Raw genomic sequence first — 21,109 nt, forward strand, 5'->3', positions numbered from 1 at the left:
GCCCAGTTTTGTCCTCTCCAACAATGGAATAAATGCAATATCTCATGTCAGCTAACTCCATGTCTTATTTATGCCAGATTCTTCTGGGTTCAGCATTTTAAGACAGGCTTTACATTAGGATTGTATTACAGTACAGGCTCCTAGAATAGCATTGCTCTGAAAAGAGAGGAGACATTTTTCTTTTAAGTAAAATTCTATAGTGACCAGAGTAGAAATGAATCGTCGTTGCTGTGCTTTTTCACCTTAACTATACGGTATATTAATCTTGAGAAATCGTGCTTTGAAGCTATGATAATAAGTATGTTGAAAACTACCAGAATTGTGCCAAAACACTATGAGATGATTCAGGTAGTCAGCAAACAGGACTAATTGCTGGCTAGAGAAAGATCAAGGGTTATTTACTGCCCACTGAGTGCTTCCGCCTAAAAATAAGCTTCTTTTTGAGTGTATGCATGCCTATGTGGGGTCCTAATAGAATTATGAAGACACTAGAGTATGCTCATATCCCTTCTCTATGGCCACAAATGCACACGCCTGGTCTTTTGGCAGTGTGATCATATTTTTTTCCTTGATACCTCTGAAGCACCAGAAAGAGCTTTATTCTACTGAACTGATCTGCCTCTTTCAAAATAGATTACAATTTACAGATGTTTGTAAAATTATCAGAGACCTGATTTGCAAGTAGGTGTTTTAGTATATCAAATTATAGCAAATGTATCAATTTTGAAAAATCCACATTCATTAGTTATGAAACTTTATGTTAAGGAAGAAGGTGAAAGTCCTGGAAAAAAGAAAAAAAGAGGGAAAAAATGCCTAGAACATCAATTGTATTTATCCCTCTAATTTATGCTCTACGTAACATCTAAGTGGTCTTTCATCATTGAGATCTGATCATAGTACTCTCCTGGCAAAACTCTTCAATTGTTGCCCACTTCCTTCAGGATTAAAGCTAATCTCCTTTGAATGGTAACCTTGCATACCTGTTAGGGTCTGGTTTCTGTCTAACTTGCCACCTCTTTTCTAGATCTTTCCCTAGATGATCCAGCAACACTGAACTATCAGTCTAGAGACATGCCGTGTCTTCCTTGGCCTTTGTGTTTTTGCATTTGTCTAGAAGGCCTTCCCATTACTCAGTGGAAAAACTTCTATTTATTCTTTTAAGCCTGAGTGTAAATATAGTCTCCCTCTGGAAGCTTTCCCTTGTTTTCCCAGCAGACTCTCCTTCAACCATGATGTAACCCCACTGCATTTTGTACATACACATATGTCATTACAAATACTTGTGGATATATCTGCTTCCCAACTAGATTATAAACTTCCTGAGGGCAGGAACCATGTCTTCTCATTTTTGTTTCTTCAGCACTTAGTACAGTGTCTGGTATATACAAGTTCTCAAAAAGTTTTTTGAATGTGTGAATGAATCAATGACAGTAGCTGTAGAGAGAATAAATTTGTAGTTTTAAACACAAAGCAGCAAAATATAGATAGAGATGAAGATAAGGCAAGTACCTAATTTCCTCTTTCAGTGACTTGCTGTGTAGTTTAGGGAGGCTTAGAGCCAATTCCCAGAGCCGCTGGTGTGACGCTCTTCCTCAACGCTGTGAACCATGCTTAAATTTTCTCAGAGGTACAATGGCATCCTCCTCCTCCTCCTCCTCATCATCATCACTATGTCATCAACATTATACTCTTCTTTAGTTCAGACTCTGCCTCCTCACTAAGAGAAAGTAAAAGAAACTTTTATACAAGTAAGTTCATGACTCAAAGAAAACCATTTTTCCCCAGTTCTCAAGGAGAACCAGCTTGCAGAAGCAAAATAAATGAGTCTTTTGGCAGAGCCAAAGAAATCTGCATGTCCAAATACATGCTTTCGTCAGCCTTTAAAAATAAAGTACTGTTTCAACATGATGGCTTAATGTTTGAGTCCCTTAGATTACATCCTTTGAAGAGAACTGTGTCTGACCTAGGCAGTGCAATCTATAGCAAGATGATCGGAAGATATCAGTGCTTCCTAATGCCCTTTTGGCGTTATCATAGATTATTCATGGTCCTCATTTTGAAAGAGGATTGATTTAAATCGCTATTTAATGGCAGTACCCTCAGACGCAGTTTTCACACCTACCTCACAGTAATATTGGTAGATATGTAAAACCGCTATTTATAAAGGCTCTGATTTCTTTCTCTGAAAATTTTTAACACAAATTGTTCTATGTTGAAGATATGGTTGAGCAACATTATATTAACAGTTGGAGTACTCAGAGAGTAAAGTGTGCTGGATACTCAGATTTTCTGGTTAAGTGTTGTGATTTCCAAGAGAGCAGGGATTAGGAGAATGGACCTGGGAGTTAGACTGCTTGGGTTCAAAAATGGGCTATGCCACTTCCTCACTGTGTGAGCTTGGACAACTGTATTAACCTCTCTGTAACTTCAGAGTCTTCATTTTAAAAAGAAGATAATGAACATCTATCTCCATTGTGGCACCTGTAATATTACAGCCTGAAACATAAAACAAAACCATGTGCCTTTATATATACTTATAAACTAGCCTCCCATATTTTGAACCAAGTGGAAAATTCAGCAGATGAATGGATAAAGAAGATGTGGTATATATATACAATGGAGTACTACTCAGCCATTAAAAAAATTTTTTTTTGCTCTTTGCAACAAGATGGATGGACTTGGAGGGTATTATGCTACGTGAAATAAGTCTGACAGAGAAAGATAATTACTGTATGATATCACATGTGGAATCTAAAAAATTAAACTAGTAAATACAACAGAAAAGAAACAGACTCACAGATACAGAGAACAAACTTGTGGTTACCAGTGGGGAGAGGGAATGGGGAAGGGGCAAGATAGTGGTAGGGGACTAAGAGGTACAAACTACTATGTACAAAATAAATAAGCTACAAGGATATAACACAGGGAATATAGACAGTCTCTTGTAGTAACTATTAATGGAACGTAACCTTTAAAATTTGTGAATCACTATGTTGTACACTTGTAGCTTGTGTAATATTGTACAACTATACTTCAGTTTTAAAAAAGGAAAAAAAAAAAGCATGATATTTAAAGCTCCAAGTCATCCAGTCTGTTAGCTCACCATTGTCAACCCTCATAAACCCACCCAGGGGAGAACACATTGGCCTCACGGCCCCAGAACCTCAGGCTGATTGGAAATTACTGTTCCCATCACCCATAATGCAGGGTCATAAAACAACAAACAGAAGACTGTATTTAAAATTTTGATATTTTGCTCATCATGGATTTTTTGCATTAATTTTTATTTTAAAAAATATTTCATTAAAATGCTGTTTATCTTGATTACTGATTTTATGCACCCACCTCTCAATCCTATCTCATATGTTACCATGAGAATGAAATGAAATAATTAATGTCAAGCCCTTAGAACCGTGCCTGACACTTACTTAATGCTCAGTAGTGTTGTTATTAAAATTGTTTTAAATACAGTCAAAGGCATATGGACCATAGATTTTTAACCCTTTGGTTTTAGGCCTTTGTGAGGTAATCTTCAATATGCTGGTATTATTCCTTAATTCTCCTTAGTTCTGTTGATTTGTAAGCGCCCAACCAACAATATCAATTTATTGTAGGACCCATTATGTATCCATTAAATAGAATCATTGTACAGATATCTTAATTTCTACTTTTTGTCTTTCTGAACAGACCTGCGATTTCAATTGAAGAGGCGGGTTGGTTTAGTCCAACACTCAAGCTCATGCTTTCTCACTGAATTGATCATTTGTTTGAACCAATTGACCTGCCAATTCAGTCATAACAGTTGAGCCAGGTGTTTGTGCAGATTTAGCGCTGAGGCTGACGCCTGTGTTGTGAGGCTTAGTGGGGGGGGGGGGGGTGCCACTAGAAAATGTAGCCAGTTGAAGACTGTTCTCTCCAATCACACTGCTCTTTGTGCCTTTGCAAAGTGATGTCTGTGACGGCTCTGCCCCGACTTGAATGTCCCTGACCCCTGTAAGCAATGCACCCTGCTGCCTTCTGAAGCCTCCTGAAACCAACCTACCCAACCATACTACAATGTTGATTATACCTGGGAATGTGACACGTGAGGTATTTCAAAAGTGTTTCCAATAGCAACCTTGTCTAAATATTTTTGCACTCTGATAAAAGCCATACAGCAACTGCATGGCTGGTTCCAACATACACAAAGCACATGATAAATAAGCAAAAAAGCAAACAAACTCAAAAGAAAACTTAGCTGATGTTATTTTAAGTCGAGTGATATTTTGGGAGGGTTAAGCATTCCTACAACTAATATACTGCTGAGAAGACTCAATTTTAGTAACTGTGTGAGAATATTATAAACCAAGCCCACACAATATTAAAATAAGTTAAAAGATATGCAAAATTTATGAGAGAATGTCAGGTGTAATGCTTGATAAAGTAAGCTTAATGCTTAAGAAATTTATCTTCTGGCTTAAAAGCCAACTCTTGCAATTCTGAGTTGGAGTATAATTTTAGAAACACTGTAAAGTCATTCTTTTATTAATGAGATCAACTCTAGGTGAGCTCAAAGAGGTAACTTCCTAAAACATCCATGAGGACAAACAAGCTCCTCAAAAGCACCAGAAATCAGCACGTCATGTTAAAAAAAAAAAATACTGAGAGGCAGATTCATACTATTCTTTCCTGAGGAAAGAGGTGAAAAATCAGTCCTCCAAAAAACCTTCTGATTTGCATTCATTCAGTCCTTTTTTTTTTCTTTTTTTCTTCCCCCTGTTTGAAACATTGTGAAACTTGCAAATAAATAAAGAGTTTAGAGCTGATGGAAGAGGTTCATTACTTCATAGCTTCTCCTTTACTCTGGGTGTGTCATGTTGTTACATTTTGCAATGTCCTTATTATCAGCCTGGACTTCAGTAACAACCTACCTCCAGGGAGTCCAGAGAGCAGATTTCCATTGGCTAACTGGTCACATACTGCAGCTCCCAGCTGAAATAATGCTGCAGATCAGCGAGGCAATGAATGAAGAGAAAACCTGCATCTCACACAGTCCCTCTGCAGTATGACTCAGCCTATATCTCATTTGTAACCCAAATATTCTTCCAAAAATCCACAAAGCAATATGGTAAGAACTCAGTCAGCCAGGGTAAACTACTGACTGCTGAATGGCTGAATTGTCCAGCAAAAATTAAAAAGCAACATACATGTTTAAACTTTTGAAATCACATCGTTTTTAGGATCACTAGTAATTTTTAGATGACCTTAAGATCTAGGCTTTCGGCACACTGTTCAAAAGCTGGGGTGTGGCATGTACCTCTTCCTCATGGGCCTGAGTGGGTGAAAAGGTTTCAGGAATTCGGGGCTTTCATGAACCATGCATTTGAAAAGTCACCAAATCCCAATTCCTCATTTTTTTCTGAACAAACAAGGCGTTCTGAAGCAAATTTGGAGACATAAGGAAATGTCTAAGTGATTGATTTTGTATCTGTCGCATTGCTTTTCAGTCATTTCAGTTCTGCAACCAAACAACGACAACAACAATTGAAAAAGAAAAACGCGTTCAGTGATTTGGCTAACCTTTACTGTAACAGCTCAACTCTTTTCTGGCCTTATTTGGTGATTGGGTGAAGGATCGCCATTATTGTAGAATGGCATTCCCAGTGACACAGCATTATGAGATACTCGGGGTGGTAATCATGCCTATGAAATTTAAATAGAACCAATGAACTTATTCATAGCTGCTCTGCGTCTCTTACTACTTCGTGTAATTATGTTAAAAGCTATCATATCACAGAATAGCATCATTTGTAGACAACAGCTCAATAGTTAGCTTCTCTTGCTCCAAAGTTAACTATTCTATCTCTCTCATACTATTTAATGTCTGTCCCTTTCCTCTCTGCCCATCCTTCTTTTACTTTCATCTCTCAATTTTTTTTGCTAGATATTATTTTGTGCTGGTTTAACTTCTTGAAACCCTTCTTAATACTTCTTACAAAATGAGGATGATCAATAAATTGTCTGCTTGCCAATTTTTAAAAAATGAAAGAGTTTCAAAATTGCAGAAAATAGCTGTTGAGGTGTAAAAGTGCCAGATGACAGAGTTCAGATGAGTGAATGCAAATCTATATATGGAGAAAGAAATCTGTAGATGGATTTCTATATTCAGTGGAATTAGCTAAAGCTCTTACATCAATATTAGGTATTGAATATGACCTTTTTTGAGGAATACTTTATGGAACGGACAGTTGACATTACTTTCCGTCGCATGGGTTACAAGGCAGTATACTTACCATAAGCATTAAAGGCTTTTGGAGAAGGAAATGGGTAGCCTCAGAGGATAACAGCTCTCAATATTCATGGCCAGAGGCCAGAATGTCAGAAAGAAAGTGATCACCTACTTTTTCAACAGTGACTACCCCATGGGGATGGAAGGCCTCTTTGTTATTCACTATGCACAGGCAGAGTGTGGTTTGTTCTGGGTTTTTGTACTGGGCCTAGCTCTATGCACACTCATTACAAGGTTATTACTATCATTATAGTGGACAATGCAATAATATCTTAAATGGGCCAAGCCAGCTACTCATGAGCTGCTTTTGCAGGCCTTAGGGAAAATAGCTTATCAGTGCGGGGAAATGGAATCTGGCCCACATCCCATTGCTTCCTCTACTACAGATCGAACAGAACCTCTGTAAAGAATATCTGGTTCTCATGAGCTCTGATGATAAGAGGTAGCCTTTGTGGATAACTCTTTGGGCATAACTGCAGAACTGGCTTGGGATAGAAATATAAAACAAGAGTAATTAGTTTCCCAAGTTCTTCACTAACACTTTCTGATGCGTTTCTCTGACATCCTGAATGTCTTTCTCTGATCCCTTTTCTCATGCACCACTTTTTGCCTATGGAGAAGAAAAAAATCACTTGAAGTCAACATTTGCCAAAGTATGTTTCCGGGGATACGATACATCAAAAAGTCCTATGATAATAGGATTCTGGGAAAAGTCTTTATTTCTGAGAGTCACAGAGCACATGAACATGTTAGAGACTTTGAGTGGCTCCAGAGGAAAGTGACCTGTTTAATTGTGATGCGTGACCCCTTTTTTAGGCATAAGATGTAATACCTCTTAGAACTGTTATTGTTTTGGGAAATTAAAGTTTCAAATTTTAGAGTTCCCATAGAGAGACTAATGTTTAACTCTGAGAGTGTCTTTATGTGACGTTGGTTGCCCTTCAAACCTATGTCACCGAATATTTAAATGAGATAAGGAGTCTTTCAAGACCTTGTCTCCAAAAGCAGGCATTCTAGATGTACTTTAAAAAATCTTAAAGAGATTTATTTCTTTGAAGATACCTTGCTTCTCATGTAGGAATAATTGTATCTGTTAAAGAAAAACTCTTGGCATCATTGGGTAGAACTAATGTTCATGGTATTTTAACAATTATAACTCATAATAATAGTTCAGTGTATCAAACATGGCGTATCTTCCCTAGCTTGGAGGTAGCTTCACCGTCAGTTTGATGACTTCTAGAAACCAAAGCTAAATTTTAGGTATTATTTTGTATTTATTCCAAAAGTGTGAGCAAGTAAGCCAATTAACTATTCAGAATATGTACCCTCTCAACTTCAAAATGGAAATTTCTCGTCAACCAAATTTCTGGTAACTTTCAGTCCTGATGAAATGGTTAGCCAATTGATTTTTAACCAGTTTAAAAACAGGATTCCAGCAAAACAGTTTTGCACAAAGATGCCCCATCTGCACAAAGATGCCCCTGGCAATTATTAGCTTAATCGCCCTCTGCAGAATTCCTGGGGAAACATGACCTGCAGTCAACTAGCCCTTTTTGTTAATCATCTCTCAGTGCTGCAGAAAGAAACCTCCCAGGCTTCTCCATCCTAGACTTTAGGCAGGTTTTGTGCAGGGAGTCAAGGCCCCTTGACCTTGTTTTTCTGCTTCCATTCCTCAGACAAGGTGGCGTTACTGGGACGAGCTTGGGGGAAGTGGGCAGGCAGAAAATGCTGCATAACCCTCCTCCCATAGAAGTGATTCTTTGTTCTGGCCAAGATGTAGTTCACAATTTTATGCGAAACTGACAATGCAGTCATGACACTGGGGCATGTGTGAGGAGGCATGAGCCTTATTATGTGCACGCGAGATGACCCTTTTGTAGTATCGATGCTGAAGAGTGGAGAGACTGAACATTCAGGAGTTCATTTTAGAATAGGATTTGCAGCTAAGAAGTCAAGCAAGAAACCTACATGGAATGAAAAGTTTTATCTCTAATTTTTTTTTTCTTATCTTACACATAAACTAATGCCAGGAGCACTAGCTAAGATCTAGAAGGTACTTTGGAAACATAAAAGCTAAGGTTTCCCTTCATTTGGAGTTGCTGGGTTGTTTGGAAAGACGTGACCTAAGACCAACAAAGTCAGAATTTCCAATATTTAGGATCTGTAAGAGGGAGCTTTGGTGGGCAACAGGGCACAGAGGAGGGGAAAAAAAAAAAAAGGAAATATTAAAGACTAATTGAAAACATGCAGAAAAAACCCTCAGGCTTTCCAAATGAATTGGAGCATTTTAACTGGTCCAATGAATTTACAAAATGTTGAATAATACTGTATTAGAATTAAGTGTTACTCTAAGCTAGTTAAGGAAGTTTTTAAGCAAGTTTGAAATAACCACCACCTTTTTACAGTGTGACTTGAAAAGTCAGCCTTCACCCTAGAGAGAATCGTAGAGTTCTGTCAAGGAGTAATCCTGTCGATTTACATGGTTGTGAAGACAGTAGGATAAGACCAGAGAGTCTATGTAAGAGAAGAAATACACATTCTGGTTCAAGATGTACTGATTCAGTATTGTCTCTCTTAGTGTAGAGCTAGTTCAAGTTAGATTAACTCCTATATTAGGTAGTAAATCACTTCCTATGGTTTCCTGTCACCTTTGCTTGATTCTCATGCAGAATGCTGCCATAATCTTGGCTGATTCAAGGTTACTATACCTAAAGCCTCGTTTCTTCATGAAATGCACAAATTCATTGATTTTCCTAAACTGTCACTTTCATTAGGTCCCTCTTGTGTTTGGAAACCTACAGTCATTTCTAATTTCTTGTACCCAAGTCAGTGCCCAGCACAGCTATGAAGGGAGCTAAGTTAGTTTATATCACTCTAGACCTGTCCGTTTGCATCCTTCTGTCCTTGATACCACCTCTCCCCAACACCCTTTCAGAGTTCCCCTATGCCTTCTGCCCTGATTCATGACACTTAATCTAGAGTTCTGCTACTTTACTAGTGGAATTTACAGCCTTCTAGAGGAGTCACTTTCAAACTAAACATACTACAAGTGGAAGGATTTCAGTTACCAGCCAGCAGGTAAAGGAAAATGTGAGGACCAAGTACACCGTCTAGTTTGCAAGGCAACATGTTGTGTAAGGCTAATTACTTAATCTCTCTGTATTTCAGTTCCCTCGTTAGTGAAATAGGGATTATGAAAGCCCTTATAGGGTTGTTATGAGGTGTAAATGGCTTAGTATTTGTTAAATGCTTAGGAAACAAATAGTATGTAAGTGTCTAATCATTAAATAAAAATAGGCATTCTGATCTGTCAGGGTGTTAGAATGAAATGTGTTAAATTTAAACCCTGAGTTCAGACTATGAAGTTTCACGATATGATTCCAATCCCTTCATCTGTAGGTACTTCCTACAACACCCTCTGCTATAGACAGACTAGTCTATTAGCTCCTTCCTACACCTGAAATACGCACTTGAACCTCATTCTCATGTCGTGTACTCCCTTCACTTGGACTATTCCTTTCTCTCTCCACTACCTCATTAAATTTTACCTAACTTTCAAGGCCTAGATTCAATTTTCTTCACAAATCAGCTCTCATCAACTGGGGTCTACAATGGCTCTGTTTTTTTCTGAAAAACAAAATTGCTTATGGTGTAAAGCATAATTCTTGTGGTGCTAGACACATAGAAAGTGCTTTTTTTTTTTTTTTTAGTATAATTTCCACTTTATTGTCTTTCCAGGGGACAGTATTTCTTTAGTCTTTACGGACTTAGCTCCTTACATGGGCTTTGGTGGTGGTCGTGGGGCAGCACCTGCAGGTCTAAGTAGGGGTGGAAGTGTTCAGGCCTTCCCGGCTTCCGAAGAACGATTCCTGACTACCTTGCTGTGAATGGCACGGCTCACGCGGTAATGCAGTCTCACATACAGCTTGGGAAGCACATAGGCATTGAAAACACTCGCTTCGGAAATGTCCCTGACGGCTGCGGCCTCTACGATGTTCCGAATAATTAGACTGCAAAAGAGCAGACATTCAAAATGATACCTTGTTTCCCTGCTTGCCCAGGGGAGAACTGACCTCCTTAGTTCTCTCTTCTCCATAAAGGAGAGGCCCAGGCTCAATGACTACTCAGCCTGCTTGTCCTCCTTGGTTTACCTATACAGGTGGACATGGTCTAATTGTGGAATGGCCCCTGTATATACCTTTACAATTGTGATGACCAGCCGTCTACACCCTGATATCGATTCCCAACTACTCTCAGTGCACCAAGCATGCTTCCTTCCAAAAAAAATGAGGTTCTCAAGCAATATATAATTGAATGTTTCACTTTATTCCAAGTAGACACTCTCTTGCCACAAAAACAAGGAAATACAGAAATGCATCCTTGCTCACATTTTGATCTTTGGCTCAGAGCTGCCACCGTGTTCAACAGATATTTACTGAGCATCTCTCGTGTGAGGACCCGAGCAATGAGATGGGGCTGCAAAAGATGAATAAGACAGCTCTTGCCTTCAAAGAGTTTTCTGTAAACAATCATTCTATAGTTGTTGAAGCTCATTAAAATATAATGAAATTGCTGGTAAGAGATGTTTGGAAAACAGATACCGAGAAAATCAAAAGAAATTAAAGTTTTCTATGAGTCCTAATAATTCTCCCAGGAGCAAGTTTAAAGAATGAAGGGAGAAATATTTACCATCGTGTTAAGGTTTTCCTAATTCTGCTCTCATTTTCAACTTATGCAGAGTTGCGGTATCCAACCTAGGTCCATAGTGATGCACTTAAAAAGACATGAAGAATGAAGGACTCCTATGTTATCTGGATTAGCAATCACAGCCAGTACTACCCTTGGGTATGGGAGAGAGGGCCCTTGCCTCACCCTGGGCTTGAGAGGGTCTTGCTCTAGCTCTCTCAGCTCATGCATTTCCCCTGAGCGGGAGGAGGTTTTGAGGCTAAGGCAACAAGCCCCCTTTTTATTGAGGGCTCCAGTTACCAGGATTCTGAAGTCCCCAACCACTGGTGTATATACTTCTAGGCCTGAGGGATGGCCAGTGAGGCATTGTTGGTATGGAATATGGTTGGAACTTAGCTGCATGCATTGGGATGTCCCACCAAGTACACTGGGGCTTCTAATAGTGTAGGAGAAAGCAGGGGTCAGAGAGAGAAAAAAAGGAGCTGGTCAGGGCCATGAGCTGTGGACTGGCTCACATCCCTACCCCGTCATGGTCTGTGGAACTTCCAGGAACTCAAGAACCCTAAATTCAGATTTAGGATTTTAGATCATCGTGAAGGTATATTTCTCAAGGTAAGAGGATAGAACATATGTTACTTGACAGTTTGTTGGCTTGATTTATGACTTTTAAATATTAGATGTTTCCTGTGTGGGTCTCCATATTTATTCTTGTACTTGCCTCACAAAGTTTAGGAGTAATCCTGGATACAGTCACGGGCACATAGGAAATGGGTTTGATTCAAACTGCCATTCCTCAAGAAATCCAGGCTCTTTCTCCTGTTGAGCCACCCCGTATTCTCCCTCACTTCTGAACTGTTTACACTCTCAGCCCGAATTTAGGAGAGTGGACTAGTTGTTTGGACCACTGGTTTGGTCTCTGCACTTGTCTTCTCTCTGAATGCTGTCTTACTACCTTCATAGTTTTGTGTCCCTAATGTCTGAACCCAGGTGCATTCCACCTCCTTGCTTAAAAGTCTCAGACTCAGATGAGGTTTGTATGAGATCTGGTTACATCCTCAGGGACTGGGATTAGCCAGTTGCCCGAAGGCTCAGTTGTTCTCCGTCTGTTACAGTGTATGATAAACCCTTTCTTAGTATGAAAAGAAAAAGAAAGAAAATAAAAGTTCTCAGAAAGAACGTCAAGAACGTCGATTGTTTGTCTTGATGACAGATGTAAAGAAGTCAGGAAAAAAGTGAATGTACTTAGCCAAAAACTTTTGAAAGCATTAAAGCTTGAAGTGACAATATTGGTGATGGCTGAGATGTTTGAGCTGCACAGGTCCACGGCGCGTGCAATCGCCATGTGCTGCAACCCTTGTGAATATCAAGGTCTACCATAAGTCAAGTCTGTTAGACTCTAAAAATCTTAATAGTTTAAATTTCTAAGTATCTTAACAGCTTAGGTTAATTAATCGGTTTATCCTTTAATTCACTCACTGTACAAATATTCATCTAGCGTCTGTCCAAAAGCCTAACTGGTATGTTCCAAAACAAGCCCATGTTGGCTTTTCCATTATACATAGAAGTGCCTCATGTTACAGCTGTTATGGAAACATAAACTCCTCTTTCTACTCTTCCATACAACTAAAGCTCCCTCTTAAACACTTACATGTCTTATTTTAACTATTTTTGATTGAAATATTTCTAAAGTATCCTCATTTCCTTAGAGTATACTAAATGTTCTTTAATCACTCATAAAGTCAATCACTCACTGTGTTTTAATTAATTCTGTGATGTACTCAGGACATTTCAATGTATAGATGGCAGTCTGTTTGGGTTTTTTTATTTGTGCTTTATAATTTTTTAATCTACTCTTGTTCATCACTTCTGTCAGTGTGCTTCCTCTAGTAGCTCTACTCCTTTAATGTGCCTCTCACCTTTGGACTGGAAAACCACATTTGGTAAAATTTATTCTAAAATAGCAGCTAGTGTCTGACATGTTGTCTATGAAAATGGCATAACATTTAGTACACTAATTTTATAGCATCTCATTTGACTACTTAAGACCAGTATTTCCTGTTTCTCAGGTGTATACCGGAAAGAACTTATTGGATGAATAGCTACTAGATAAATGAGATATTATTGAAATATACTATAAAATATGTCACAAGATAACTGCCTAGTTTGGAAAATGATTTTCTTAAAGAGGCAAATACAGCAAAACTAGTTTGATTTAATTGACTGATTATCAACCAGGTCAATTCACTCAATTGTCTGTGTGTGTGCATCTAGTTGTTAAGCATTTATTTTTCCTACTAACCATCTGCAATTCAAACTCTGAAGTATCTGAGAAATCTGTAAAACACAAATATTAACATGGGCTAGGAGGTCAACCTCCAGTGTGATTTATGAGGAATTATGTTGGCTGACTCCCAGTGAAACTGTTGAAAGCTATTAAAAAAAATAATAAAGCCTCTAGAAATTGTTATGAGTGAATGGCATATGACAAAGCATCTATTCAATAATATCTACCAAATTTGGTAAGAAAAATGAGAATGTGTGATACCTGAACCAAAATTGGTCTCTATCTCCCCTATTCTTAGTTCAGTGAGATGGAGATTCCACTCCAGACTGGTGATGCCAAGAATACAGGATACTCTCTCTCCTCAGCACTCAGAGGAAAGGCTTTCTTCCTGGGAGGGGCAGGATTTCATAATTTTTCATCCTACTCCAAGTTTCTTATTGCTGAGGCTAAGTTCTAGGCCAGTGCAATTGAGAAGTAGGGACTCTTCCTTATGTCCAGCCTCCACCGTGGAAAGGAGGCTCCACTGAGACCATGATCACTCTTTCCCTGGCTCACGAGGCCATGGTTCCACACCAGGAAAGGCCAGCTGAAAGAATCTCATATTTCTGCCCCCTCCTTCATGGCATTCTTGGTTCTTAGAATGAAGGTGACCTCAGAGAGAAACTTGCAATCTTCCCTATATTCAAATCCATAGCCCTGGCTCAGAGATTTTTACCTGGGGAGAGACGACAAACCTGCCATAAAACAAATAGCTCTTCATCTCTTCCTAAGGAACTTTCTTTTGCAAACTAGAGTGAAGGAATTCAAGCCTAATAGTACTCTCAAAAACAGTAGAAGTGGTGAAAGGCAATTGAGAGGAGATTCAAGACACAGGCTAAACTGTAGGCCAACTAGTTTGCAGAAGAGAACCAGGGAGTAGTAAAGCTGGAAGAGCCCTCCAATGATCAGAACAAAAATCAAACACTAACTTCAGAAATTATTCATTCAAAGGAGCCAGAATTTGAATACATTAGTTTATAGAGCAATTTATACCCCAGGTATTATTATTATTATTATTTTTTTTGCTGTACGTGGGCCTCTCACTGTTGTGGCCTCTTCCGTTGCGGAGCACAGGCTCCGGACGCGCAGGCTTAGCGGCCATGGCTCACGGGCCCAGCTGCTCTGCGGCATGTGGGATCTTCCCGGACCGGGGCATGAACCCATGTCCCTTGCACCAGCAGGCGGACTCTCAACCACTGCGCCACCAGGGAAGCCCCCCAGGTATTATTAAATGCAATAATCAGCTGTCAGTTAGTGGAGTTTACCTGCTGAATGTGGTCAGGGAAAGAAAGGGAGAGACTCCAACCAATGCCACTGTCATCCCTGGGTGACTGTGGGCATATCCAAACCTGAGCATCCTCAAGGAACAACATCAGAGGCTGAACACTGGAGGGGAGGTAGAGGAGATGACACTGAAATACTCTAATCAGTTGCTAAACACATAAACAAGCAAATAACAATAACCCCAGCGGGATGTGGGGGAGGGGGCAGTAGAAGGCAGTACCCAGAATTTCTACAATATATTATCTAAAATGCCAACTTTCAACAAAATATTATGAGTATGTAAAGAAATAGAAAACTATGACTCATATAAAGGAAACAATGAAAGCAACTGAAACTAGTTGTGAGACAGATCAGATTCTGAATTTATGAGAAAAGGACTTTAGCCATTATAAACATGTTCATGGAATTAAGGGAAATCATTAAAGAAGTAAAGGAAGGTATGATTACAATATTGCACCAAAAAGAGATTACCAGTAAAGAGGCAGAAATTTTTAAAATACAGAAAGAGAAATTACAGACTTCGTTAGAGTGGCTTAATGGTAGATTTGTACTGGCAGAGAAAAGAATAAGTGATTTTTTTTTTTTTTTTTTTTTTTTTTTTTGTGGTACACGGGCCTCTCACTGCTGTGGCCTCTCCCATTGCAGAGCACAGGCTCTGGACGCGCAGGCTCAGCGGCCATGGCTCACGGGCCCAGCCGCTCCGCGGCATGTGGGATCTTCCCGGATCGGGGCACGAACCCGCGTCCCCTGCATCGGCAGGCGGACTCTCAACCACTGCGCCACCAGGGAAGCCCAGAATAAGTGATTTTGAAGATAGATTGATAGAGATTATGCAAGCTGAAAAACAAGAGAAAAAAGAATTGAAAAAAGTGAAGACCATCTCAGAGAAATGTGGAACATCTTTAAGCACACCAGTGTACACATAATGGAGGTATCGGATGGAGAGAGAGAAAGGAATAGAAAAAATATTAGAAGAAATAGTGATTGAAAACTGAAGTGCTTATGATGATATCAGAAAAAAATAGACTTTCAAACAAAAATATTACCAGAAATAGAGATATTCTATAGTGATAAGAGTCACTCCATTAAAAAAGATATAATAATTATAAATATATATGCCATCTAACAACGGAACACCAAAATGCAAAATAGTTGGAGACTTCCATACCCAACTCTCACTAATGGAGAGAACAAACAGAAGATCAACAAAAGAAATAGAAGACTTGAACACTGTAAACCAACTAGACCTAATAGACACCTATAGAACACCAACCCTAACAACAACAGGGTATATGTCATCCCACGTGCACACAGAACATTCTGCAGGATAAACTAGCAATAAATCAAACTTCAGTAAAATTAAAAGGATAGAAATAATACAAAGTATGTTCTACAACCACAATGTAATAAAATTAGAAATCAATAGCAGGAAGATTTGGGAAACTCACAAAATGTGGAAATTGTACAACATTCTCCTAAACAACCAATGAATTGAAGAGGAAATCAGAAGGGAAATTAGAAAATACCTTGAGAGTAGTGAAAATGAAGATACAGCATATGAAAACATATGGGATGCAGCTAAAGCAGGGCATGGAGGGAAATATTTAGCTGTAAATGTCTATATTAAGAAGAAATACATCCAATGAATACCGTAGACTTCCATCCTCAAACACTGGAAAGAGCAAATTGAACCAAAAGAAAGCAGAAGGAATGAAATAAAAAAGAAAATAGCAAAAAGTAATGAAATAAAGGCTAGGAAAAATAGAGAAAATTGATAAAACCAAAGCTGGTTCTTTTAAAAGATAAAAAAAAGTTACAAATATTTAGATAGATTGCCAAGAACAAAAGAGATAAGAATCAAATTATTAGAAATGAAAGAGAAGACATTACTACTGACCCTACAGAAATTTATAAAGGATTACAAAGAACTACTATTAACAATTGTACAGGACTTCCCTGGTGGCGCAGTGATTAGGAATCTGCCTGCCAATGCAGGGGACACAGGTTCGAGCCCTGGTCCGGGAAGATTCCCACATGCAGCGGAGCAGCTAAGCCCGTGTGCCACAACTACTGAGCCTGCACTCTAGAGCCTGCGAGCCACAGCTACTGAGCCAATGTGCCACAACTACTGAAGCCTGTGCACCGAGAGCCCGTGCACCGCAACGAAGAGTAGACCCTGCTTGCTGCAACTAGAGAAAGGCTGCAAGCAGCAACGAAGACCCAGTGCAGCCAAAAATAAATAAATAAACTAAAACAAAACAATTGTACACCAACAAATTAGATGAATTGGACAGATTCCTAAAAAAGAAACACCAAAACTGACTTAAGAAATAGACAATGTGAATAGATTTATAACAAGTGAGATATTAAAGCAGTAGTCAAAAACCTACCCACAAAGAAAAACTCAGGCCCAGATGGCTTCACCACTACATTCTACCAAACATTTAAAGAATTAATGCCAATTTTTCGTAACCTCATTCAAAAAGTAAAGAGGAGAGAATACTTCCCAACTCAGTCTACAATTACCAAGTGACTCAGAAATTCCATTCCCAAATATGTGAAATTAAAACATGTTCACACTGAAACTTATACATGAATGTCTATAGCAGCGTCATTCATGATAGCCAAAATGTGGAAACACCCCAAATGCCCATCAATGGACAAATGGATTAACAAAATTTAGTATATTTATACCATGGACTATTACTATAAAAAGGAATGAATAAATTATATTTGCTATAATATGGATAAACCTTGAAAACTATATGCTAAGTGAAAGAAGCAAGTCACAAAAGACCACATGTTATATCATTCAGGTCACCTAAAAGTCCAGAACAGGGAAATCTATAGAAAGTTTCTTAGTGATGGGAGACTGAGGCATAGGAATTGGTAGCTAAATGGTATAGGGTTTCTTTTTGAGGTGATAAAAAGTACTGAAATTGACTGTGGTGACGGTTGCACGTGTTTGTGAATATACCAAAGCCCACTGAATTGTACACACTGTAACAAAAACAACTGATAAATCGACCACACATAATTTTTAAATATCTGTATTATGAAAGAAGCCAAATACAAAGTTAAAAGCAGCCAAGCTGAAGAGATATTTTAAAAATTTAATAGAAATCAGAGTTTATTATTAACAACCTATAACTTCTGCGATTTAATAAAAAAGACAAATGAGCAGAGAACTGAAATGGCGTTTGACAGGAGAAGAAATCTGAATGTAGGTCTTATGAAAAGAACCTGAGCTTCAACAGGTAATCCTGAAATGTAAATATTAAATAATGAGACAATTTCACACTCCTGAGACCAAGAAAAGTAAAAGGCCTAAGAGCATCTATGTTGGCAATAAAGTAGAGAAACAGGAACTCTCATGTAATCTAGTGGGCATACAAGCATACAAGCTGGTACAATAATTTGGAAAGCCACTTGACCAAATCTCATGCCCTGCACTGAGTGACAGTATACACTAGTTATATTCCCTAAAATAAGTCAAGCACATGAACTAAAGGAGACATATATAAGAATGTTCGTTGTAGCACTGTTTCTTTCTTCAGAAATCTAGCAACAATACAAATGTCCATGAACAGGAAATTCATGGTATATTTATCATGGAGCACTAGAAAACAGTTAAAATGAGGAACAAGGGTATATATGCCAATGAAGATAAACTTTTAAAAACACATTGAATAAAATCGAGGCAATTGCCACATATTTACATAAACTATAAAACCATTCCAAAATAATAGTCTATAAATATAAGCACAAAAGTAAATATAAGTCCACAAGCAAAAGCACAAAAACACATGGGATTGATAAACATTGAATTAATAATTACTGTCATCACAGCAGAGAAAGTCAGTGAAATAGGATTGGAAAGGTGTTCATAGTGGGAATATTATTTTTTTAAAGTCCAAAGTAAATGTTCCATAATGTTAGGATTTAATGGAAAGGCAAGGTGAAAAGGTAGTATAGGATGGAATCATGGGCACAGGTTCTGAACCAGAATGCTTTGGTTCAAATTTGCCCCCTGCAACCTACAATCTGTGTGACTTTATGCAAAGTATTTAACAACTCCATGCTCACTCAGAAAATGTGGAATGGTAATAACAGTAGCACATCTTAGGGGTGTTCTGAGAATATGATGTATCAATATATGTAAAAATTCATAGAAGAATGCTTAGCGTGTAGTGAGTGTTTAATATTTTTATTTGTTAAAACTGCATAATTAAGTCTCAGTATTTATTTTTCTATTCTGCGTGTTTGAATTATCTCATAATAAAAATACTATTATTTTAAAAATTATACCAGACTTTAATGGGAAGAAAAGGCAAAGAGGAGCTATCCACAGGGACACATTTGATGTAAGGTGAACAACCCCTGCTATATAATTCAGATTATTTTAATTTCTAAAAAATAAAATTAATCGCGGGGTAAATATTCTAACAATTAAGGCAAATAGCCACTTATTGAGTTGAAAAGTATTTGTTAAATGTCTTCTGTTTGTCCAGCTCTACCTTAGGCAGCAGGCAAGTTAAAAAACATCAGGCAAGAGTCAACAGATTCCCTGTCCTTACTGACATACAGAATGTGTTCACAAAGGAAATAATCAGAGAACAAGGCAAAGAATTCCATAAATGTGATATTTTATGACCCCATGTACTAGAGTAAGCCATTGAGAGAAAGGGCAGTTTGGCCCTTGGAGTAATCAGGGAAGTTGGTTGTTCATTGATTGGTTTGTTTCTTTTGTTTGTTTGAATTTAAGTGAAAATAGAATTTGTTTTTGAGGAAAGTGAGATTTCTATAAGCTGAGAAATCAGGAAGAGGGAGTGAAGGAAAGAGTGGTACAGCAGAGAATAAAAGCTCAGAAGCAAGTTGAACTTGACCTGGAGGGGAGACTATCTGCTTGTTGGAAACAGTGGGTTTAACCCAGGGAGCAGGAGAGAATAGGAATAGGGGGTTAGATAAGCAAGGTGCCTGCCATTAATATTAGAATTTTTCTTTATGACAGTTGAAGGGGAATTCTTCAAGAGTGACTTCTGATAGTTGATTCTGAGAAGGCTGTTACTAGGAAGTAGCTTTGGTTTGAATCTTCAAAGAGGAGAACCAGAAATTTTATTCTCTTATCAGCAGAGATAAGAAGCTATACCTTGAAGCTATACCTTGAACCATCAGATGAAGTAGAAGATATTTGGATGGATTTTCAACATGACAGAGTCTCCTTTGGAGCAAATACATATGTAACTAAACAAATTTAGTTTTAAAAACAATGATATATATTTTAGGAGAGAAAAAGCAACTAGCTGTGAAACCTCTCACCACATCTTTTCTGGAGCTCACAGAGAGAGCCCTAGGGCTGTCTTTACAACTACCCAACAAGCTCTTGAAAAAGAGCTTTTTCTGTGATTTAATAACACCATTTATAGGAAACAAAGCTTAACTTTTAAAATACTTGCTAAGAGGATGGAGGCAGAAGGATAAGGCAGTAGTCAGTGAACAATTCATTATCTTTGTGAAAACAAACATGTAAATAATCATTTAATTTCATGGATGTGGAGTGGGCAGGGGAGAAAGTAAATCCTTTTCAGAAGCTGGTGGCTGTAAAAACCCTCTCACTCTACCCTGTGGCCTCACTGACACAGTGCTGCTAGAATGAAAATATTCTACCAATTCTAATAGACTGAAAATAAAAATAAACAGCTTAATTGCATGGTGGGTGTTTTTGAATGGCTTTCTGAATTGTAAAGTGCCCATGATATGTCTCTGTTATTTCCACACTCCACAAGACTTCCTCGCTTGAAGTACCCAATGGAGTGAGATGGGTGCAACAAATAGCCAGGAAGCATCATGCTTCCAACCCTAATATCTTTGTTCATTTCATCCCTGAGCAGGACAGTGGAATGATCAGCATTGTGGCGACAAGGTTGCCATATTTCTAGTCAAATGTCATGCCTAGCTCAAAACTTGCGTTTCAAATCAGGAGATTAAGAAATGTTGGTTGAAAAATATTCAATTAATCTTCTTTGGTTAACCAAGATGGGGAGTTTTAAGTTTCTGGATATGTTGTAAACTTTCAGTAGACAGAACCATATCTATCCAACTTGGTGGTATTCCATTCAAAGGGAAGACTAAGTAAAAGCTTTATGAAAACAGTGAAAGTACAGTGTCATGTTCCTGAAATGAAATCATTCTGAAAATTCCTCTTCCCTAAAAGTCAACTGGTGGACTTTGTGATTCAATCAGGCAATGCCTTTTTGAACTGTTTTGGTGTTGAAGCTATGGATGAGAGAGAGAGAGAGAGAAGGAGAAAGGGAGAGAGAGAAGGAGAAGAGGCAGAAGGGAGGGGGAGGAGGAGAAGAAAAAGGAGAAGGAAAAGAAAAAAGAGAGCAAAGGATAAAGCAAAAGAAAGGAATTAAAAGATGGAAGGAAAGAAAGAATGAAGGAAAAAATGAAGTCTAGAACTTTTACAATTAAACAAATATGACTTTCAGAAGCTTTCAGGAGCTTATGCATATATTTGAATAAATTGATAATTGGAATTCCTCTTT

This window comes from Phocoena sinus, chromosome 13, assembly GCF_008692025.1.
Source record: "Phocoena sinus isolate mPhoSin1 chromosome 13, mPhoSin1.pri, whole genome shotgun sequence".
Classification (NCBI taxonomy): Eukaryota; Metazoa; Chordata; class Mammalia; order Artiodactyla; family Phocoenidae; genus Phocoena; species Phocoena sinus.